Source organism: Apium graveolens, chromosome 4 (genome assembly GCF_009905375.1).
Source record: "Apium graveolens cultivar Ventura chromosome 4, ASM990537v1, whole genome shotgun sequence".
In the NCBI taxonomy this organism is placed as follows: domain Eukaryota; kingdom Viridiplantae; phylum Streptophyta; class Magnoliopsida; order Apiales; family Apiaceae; genus Apium; species Apium graveolens.
Genome location: NC_133650.1, coordinates 305,717,719 through 305,726,292, shown reverse-complemented (window position 1 = coordinate 305,726,292; position 8,574 = coordinate 305,717,719). Strand labels below are relative to the sequence as shown.

Genomic DNA, 8,574 nt, shown 5'->3' with positions numbered 1-8,574 from the left:
CAAGAAACAACTTCCGGTGACAGAGTACAACCTCTGCAACGACAGGAGGACCAGTGCACGGTGTGCTTGAATGCAATGGAAGAAAAGCAGCTCACAATGGAGCTTAAAAAGTGTAGTCGTGTTTTCCATAAACAAGATGTTTTCAGGCTCTCAGATGAGGGTGTGCTAGAAGTCACTACAACAACAAACTGGCCATTTACAACAGTTACCTTACGATGGAAAAAAGTATGCGGCCAACTTACGACGGAAAAAGATAAAACATCGTAATTATTTACGACGAAAACCAAAACCATCGCAAGTTTAATATTTTATTAATAAAATTCTGCACGACACGATTAAACAAAATTAAAAAACATTTGAACTTACGGCGATTTGAACATTTCTTCGTAAGTTAATTATTTTTATTAAAATTTTAGCTTGAAATTAAATAAAAATATATTTTGCCCAAATTTTAGACGAAATATTTGTGATGGAAAAGATTGGATCGTCCAATTTACGACGGAAATTAGAATTCGTCGTAAGTTATCAAAGAGGGAAATTCAACTTTTTGACGGTAAATTTGACTTTTCTCAAATTCTTCTCAAATTCTTGGCGGCCATTAATTTATGACGGATTCCGTCGTAAATTAGCACATAATTTTTAATATTTTCAATTTTTAGAAAATATTATTTCATGATCTAACCATATCAATATCACTATTTATTTGTTTGGATGCCATTTTAGAAATTTCAAAAAAAAAATAAATATTTTGATAAAATTATTTAATATGAGACATTGGTTATATATATATATTGCCATCCATACGGTTGGATCAGTGGAAAATATTTATAAAATAATCGAAACACAAATTCTGAACTAAACACTGGTTAGTTGTACTAGTCAAACGCATATTTGACTGTTAAAATGACATATCAAATAAAATTATTTTAATATTAAATTTTGGTTATATCACTATTATATATATATATTAAAATCAATATGGTTGAATTGTAGAAAAATATTTTTTAAATAATCGAAACACCAAATCAGGATTAAACACTAGTTAGTGTACAAGTCAAACTCATGTTTGACCGTTAAAATGACAAACCAAATAATTTTTTTTTCATATGAAATTTTGGGCATATCACTAATATATATCTATTTACATCAAAGCTCTGGATTTGATATGAAAACTGCTGCTAAGGTTTTCAATTTTCTTTCGATTTGATATTTTGCATTAGGAACTTTATATTTTCCTTTCAAATTTTCATCAAGCTTGCTACATGGTATATCCTTAATGTATTAGAAATTTGTGCTTGTTGTATGGAGTTCTTATCTTGAAATATCGCTAGAATTATAGTACGAGTACAGCGAATATCCCTTTTCTCTTGGTAGTAACAAGAAGTTGAGTGTTTGAGACTCAATGCAGGCGTGTGTGTTAGTATCATGATTAAGGCCATGTAAAAATTCTGTATGTCTTTCAAAAAAAATGTTCAGTTGTATTTTGACAAAACTAATGTTCTTGAAAATTAAATTAGAATTTCAACAATTAGGGGAAACTCGTCATTTCTTGGCAGGATGATATCAGTAATTGTTGATAAATTGATTAGCATGTTTATCGTCATTCGTAACACATTGTTGAATTATATATATAGGCTCACCACTGCTCTGACTATATAAAGCAAATTTGCTGAATGTACTAAAAGATCTATTCGAGCATTTCGGGTCAAGATCTGTTGCATTAAACACACTGGAAAGGGGACAGGGATCCTTTGGCAGTTGGTAGAACAAATGTCAATACAGGATCAATCTATATGTGTTCCAAAAGCTTGCACTACTGATTTGTAGGATGAGATCTGCAATGAAAATAAAACTGATGGTATACTAATATTTTCTTCCTACTCCATGAAGTATGGGTAAGGTCTGCGTATGTTTTTTCCTCTTTTAAGTGAGATATACTGGATACATTTGGTTAGTACAATTAATATTGTCTCTGTACTTTATAGAGTAGGTTAAGGTCTTTGTACAATACATGTTACCCTTCTCAGTTTAGTTTTGTTTAGTATAAGTGATATTGTAAACTTAATTCATATATAACATTAAGATATAGTCGAATCTGATAACAGTAATTTGTAGGAAATTTGCTTCAGATGTAATCATAGTTTCACATGTAGAGAACATATAAAACACAGAATTCTAACTGTTTCTAGTTTGTAGACAGTTGCTGATGCAGCTCAACAGACTACAAAGGTGATAGAAGTTGCGAAGCCTATAGCATCATCAATTGCTGAAACCATCATTTCAACCGATCCTGTGGTACTTGCAGGGACTGGCGGAGCATTATTCCTTGCATATTTGCTACTTCCTCCAGTTATAGAGCATTATTCCTTGCATATTTGCTACTTCCTCCAGTTATAATTCTACGGGGAAACAGTACTTTATGCTCCAAAGTTTGATATGCAGACTGCAGCCTTATGGCTATCTCCAGTAAGTTTAGGAAGATCAATTCCTATTTTTAATTGATATCTAAAATTCAACTTCAAAATATCAAAGAGGTTCTAGTGCATGCTTTAATAACTTGTTTTGGAACAGCTTATAGCTGCTGGTGCTGCGGGAGGAATTTGGTCTTACAGCAAGCACAGACAAAGGACCAATGTGCACATAACGACCTTAAACCTTGTTAAGGCCTTTTTCTGAATTTTTATTTTTGTTGACTTTGGGGTTTATTTGTTGTTATGGTCATTTCTAATTTTTCAGAGTAGTTTAAAATTGTTTGGTGGGCAGAAACGTCTTAAAAAATGCTGCCGGAAACTGGAAATCTCCCCGGATTTGGTAAATTTCTAGTTTCCGGCGATTTTTTATGTCAGAAATTTCTAACTTACGATGTATTTTTCCGTCGTAAAATTATGTTTTATCTTATTAAAAGTGGGTCCCGTAAAGTAATATCCAACGTTTTTTCCGTCATAAGTACAAAACTTACGACGTTATTTTTCGTCGTATTTTGGTATCTTACGACGATATATTCCGTCGTAAGTAGATTTATTATTTTATTGAGTATGTGGGCCCCTACTTTCTAACTTGCGACGCAATTTTATCTTGGGACGAAAAAATGAACTTACGCACATTTAGTTTTATTTTAAATTTGTTTGTCCCCGGACCCTTTATAATGATTAAATCCAACTAATAATATTTAGTTTCATTTAATTTTGTTTAGAACGGGTAAATTTATATATTTTTGTTTAACTCAAATGGATAGTACATATTATTTTGTTATAACCGATAAAATTTTATTTTGATTTTAATTCTGTTTAATGTGGATTACTTCTATAATTTTTTAGCCTAGATGAATAGTATATATTATTTTATTTTAACCAGATGTTATTATTGTGATCGATGAATTACCAGTTCAATAATATAATTTTTTAGCAGAATCAAAAGTAGTTATTATTTTGTTTCAGCCCAAAATAATTAAACCGACTAAATTCAATTGATTATACTTCGTTTGTTTTAAATTTATTTTAAACTTGACCAAATTATCTATATTTAAGTTTTGAAAAAAGTATCATGCATAACATAGATATAAAAACAATCCCATTTATTATATAAAGTTAAGTATTATATAAACCCTAAATACAATACTCCTAAATACAATACTGACTAACCAACTATTAAATTTTTAAAGTTTCAGCGTCCAATTCACGAATATTTTATTTTTTATTTAACAAATGTTCATTAATTTGAAACAGTTAAAAAAATCAAAGTTAAAGTTCAAAAAAATAAAAAAAATTATCGAGTTTCATTTGATTTTATTTCGGCTCTATCTTGAGTTCTATAAATCAGATTTTGACGCTTTTACAGCCTACATGAAGCTCACGAATTAATGTTTATTTCAACGATGGTTTAAAAATTTTGTCCGGAAAATATTATCCAGAATTTGAAAAAAAAAATTATGAATTTTACATTAGTATTCTTTTCGGTTTAGGATACCGACTTCTTTTTGGTTTAAATCATTGAAAAAGTAGGAAATTCTATTCAATTTAGAATACCTACTTATCGTTGGTTATAAATTTTTTTTTATTTTAGATCCAACGACTATGATTAATCTGTTTAAAGATCTAATGGTCCATATTAAATTGGTAGTATATTGACCATAACTACCAAAATTTTGGATAAGACTCCCTTTATGCATATTATATAATAACAATATAATTATGATATTAAAACATGTCTATATATATTTTATGGTAATAATATTGATTTGAAATTTTAGTTTATTCATCAAAAATAACATTTTCACCAATAATCTATATCCCAGGTTTTTTCTAAAGTTCATTAGATTTAAAATGAGTTACGATATTTAGTTTTCTGTATTTTAAATGGAAAATGCTAGAAACTCTAAATATTGTTACAATTGTTTTTCAAATACTTTATAAATGGTAACTTTCTTCGTAATAATATGGAAACCCGCACGCATTCATATGCGCTCATGAATTAACTTTCGACACTTATGCTGCCACATCATTTTTTAATTATTTTAGTACAACTTTTGAATTATATAGCATTACTCATTTTAAATTGGTCAAGAGATCAATTTCAAGTTATATGCTTTTTGTAGTTTTCATAAAACATGAAAAATTAGTTATAAAACTTATCATTAATCTAAACCATAATATACTAGCCGAAATTAGGTATAATTTGGTTCAACGGTTATCCCATAATGTTGGTTATTAAAAAAAATAAATAAATAGTGTTATATATAGGTTAAACTACTAAGCTCATAGTCTACTTATTCTACTAGACTACTATCACAATTTATCATATTATTAAAAAATAATAAATAGTGCTGCTAAACTACTAAATTCTTAAAACACTAGACATAATCTACTTATTTTACTTAACTACGATCATATTTTATCCTATTATTTTTATTATAAATTTATAATTATTTATAAATTTATATAAATATTTTAAAATTATAACCACTACGCCATAAATTGCATGCTGCAACCCTTCATGGCGGGGTTACAAAGAAAAGTGTAATAGTAGCCTTCTAAACAAATGTCTATCGCAACCCCTCCTTTTTGATGTTGCAATATAGTTACAATGTGTTACCAAAATGACACACACGCACACACATATATATATATATATATATATATAAATTAAAGATGATTTTTTTAATTTAATTAATTAATAATTATTTACATAGAAATGAGTTAATAATTGAAATACATATTTTATTTATTTTTTAAAGTTTAATATTAGTAGAGTGATTTATAATATATTGATCAATTGAAAGTTCTATAATTTAACAAGTCATTAGTGGAGTGATTTACAACATATATTATTGAATTTATTTAGTTTTTTATAATTAAGTGTTAAAAATAATATTTATTAAAAGAAAAAAGAATTTAATAATTTAAAGTTGAACAAAAAAAAGTCCAAACCATTCAACCTCGATAAAAAAACATAGTCATCTTTGTGTTCTTTGGCCACAATTTCATCTATTTCAATCCTCAAATCATCTTTTCTAGTCCCGAATTGAAAAATTCATGAACCCTAGTTCTTTAATCACTTCGATTCTAAATTAATTGATATTTTTGGATCGATTGACATTTTTTTGTGTTGTAGATGATGTTATATGTATCATATGTTAAAAGCCCAATTATTTGATCTTATTCCTTGAAACCCTAGATCTTAAAGTTCGATTCAAATCGATTTCTTGACTATTTGGGTATTATAGTTATAATTTTAGTATTTGTGTTTCAGTTACTTTCCAAGTAAACACGCATAGATTCACATTGATATTCATGTTCTTTGCACCATCTTGATGATCTTATGTGTGCATTTACCCCAAATTGCTTGTAGAGAATTGTGTATGATAATTAAGTTGTGAATTGGTTATAATTATGGATTCTCTACACACAAGTTGGTGGCATTTATGCTTATATTGATTCCTTGATCCTATTTACTTATATATGTGCTAATGTCTTCTTAAGTATAATTTCTGCATTGCTTTCTATTTTGTTCACAACATTCCTTGCATTTGTCTATCAAGCTACTCTGAACAAGGGCCTCCATGGAAGTCAGTGCCGGACTCGTTGCAGGTTCTCATAATCATAATTAATGAGCTCGTCGTCATTCATGGTCACGAAGAGGTTTGTGATCATACATAGTTGTGTATATATCTTTTGTTTATTTGGTTCTTGATTGACTTCTAAATATGTGTTTGTGTTGTATGCTGCAGCCTAAGGCTTTGAAGGATTTGAATGGCCAAGATTTTTATTCTAAGGTGTGTTTCAATTAGGGTTTATTTGTTAAATAGTAATGTTTTTAAAATTGATTTATCGGGTTATGTTTTAGTTCTTGTGTGTTAATTCAGGCTTTTAATTTGAGATTCTGTTTAAGTTGAATTTTAAATTTAGAGCTTCATTTATGATTTTAAATAGGGTATTTTGTTGTTAGTTTGTGGTTGTAAGCTTTTTAATTTTTATCCTCTGCTTGCATGTTTGTGTTTGTAAACCTTTTAATTGGGGATTTATTCTTATTTGATGTGTTTTATGCTTTTAAATTTGGGATTTTTTTTGTGTATGCTCTGTTATTATCCGGGTTTTGCTTCCCGTGATATTTTTGTTTCCAAATTGGTCCCAATGGGCTTCACCAGTGTTGGTCAACTCCATGACCGGAGGGAGGAAATCATTCTTATCACCACAGGATCCAGAGAACTTGACAAAGTATTGGAAGATAGGTTCCAAATAATAGTTTGTTACTACCATAATCATATTTACGATATATACAATAAAACATCGTACACAAGTCTGTAGAAACTCTTTTGCAAGTGATATATATAGTCTTTACAATGTTTCCTAGTTGGAATTTGATAGGAGGCATTGAGACGGGATCCATTACTGAAATATATGGCGAGTTTTCTTGCAGATTGACTCAACTGTGTCACACACTTTGTGTTCTTGCCATGTAAGATGTAGATAGTTTCTTTCTTGTTTACGGATATTATGCATGACTCATTCTAGCCATATAGGTTTTCCCACTGATCTTGATAGACTCAAGACACATTCAAGGAGAATAATCACTATAGATTAAAGTTGTACATCCTTGTCCCCAGGAATAGTACAGAACTTACAAATGAAAAATAAGAAACATATCATAATCTATAACACTCTGTACTGATAATGATAATGATGCCTCAGTTGTCTGGCCTAAAAATTACTGGTACATAAAATATCCCTTGTTCTATGCACTTGAACTCTTAAAAGCACTATAAACTAGTGATATTGTTTCAAAAAAATAAGAATAATAACTGTATATATGTAAAGACTAAAGAGTTATATTGATTCTTGAAGATGTGATGTTAGATATGTTAGGTCACACACACACACACTGTAGAGGGGGTGAATACAATGTATAGTACACTCAAATCGAACTTAAGTAACAGAAAACAAACTTTATTGAAACAATAAACTCTGTTACAGTATGGAACTGTTACCTCTCAGTGATGAACAAATATCACGAGAGCTGCTAGGGTTATATAGAATAATAACTTCGATAATGATAACACTTATAGTGTAAACCCTATGTCTGTGTTTATATACTACACATTTACAAGATAATCGCTAATTGATATGGAATATAATTCTGCTTCCTAAAATATATCAATCAGATATCTTCTATTCCAAGTATTCCATTCTTCACGGAATTCCTTCTTCATGCATATCTCTTCTTATGTTTATCTCGATCTTCTTTCCTTTAATCAGCTACTGTCCTTATCTGATTGTCCTCCAACACTTAAGTTCTGATATCTATCTTCTGATGATTATCTCCTGATAATATAAGTACTGATATCCTTAAGTCCCGACTTCCAGTATAAGTACTGATCAACAGTTAAGTACTGATCTATCCTGTTCACGTAAGATCTGAAAGCTAAACATAAAACATATTAGTCATGACATTATCAAATATATCTAACAATCTCCCCCAACTTGTAAATTAACAAAATATACAAGTTAAACAGATATTTGATGATGTCAAAAACATTAAGTACAAATGCATGAGAAATAGACTAGATAACTACAACTTACAGTCCTTAAAGTTTTACCAATTTCAACTTCTGATAACAACTTCAATCTGTATAAATATCAGAGTTTAAGCAGTTGTAGATCTTCAACTTGGCTTCATCATCTTCTGATCTCTCTGATGTCAGGAGTTGTTCTGAGATAGTTCTTCAACAAACATTTCTCAGCATATCTTAGTTCATCAATCATTCTCCTTTTAACACCTTTAAGCTCTGCAGTATCTTCACCAGTTTGAAAGATTGCAGCTCTGAGATCATTAATCTTTGCTTTCCTTAACTCCTGATCTAGTCTTATGATATAAGCTTTGTCAGATTCAAGATTGAATTCAAGTCCCTTAATACCAAGATACGTTCTGATCTGTGCAGTATTAGGCTTCATATCAACAATATCACCATTATGATCTCTGTACTTTGGAACATATCTGCTGTCAGACTTAACAGAATAAAGCCTTTTCTGTCTCTGAATCTGTTCTTTTAAGTAGTTTGCAGCAGTCTCTGTTATTCTG

At 29.7% G+C, this 8,574-nt stretch overlaps 1 long non-coding RNA gene across 2 annotated transcripts; it reads left to right on the top strand.

Moving 5' to 3' along the window:
- Positions 1-1,142: 1,142 nt before the first annotated feature.
- LOC141717292 (uncharacterized) lies at positions 1,143-2,740 on the top strand. 2 transcript variants are annotated; one of them, XR_012573569.1, is made up of 3 exons: positions 1,143-1,183; positions 2,197-2,466; positions 2,572-2,740. It is a non-coding gene; the product is annotated as an uncharacterized LOC141717292 (long non-coding RNA). The 2 variants fall into 2 exon arrangements; XR_012573570.1 differs by having other exon boundaries at positions 1,147-1,183; positions 2,201-2,466.
- The last annotated feature ends 5,834 nt before the right edge of the window (positions 2,741-8,574 follow it).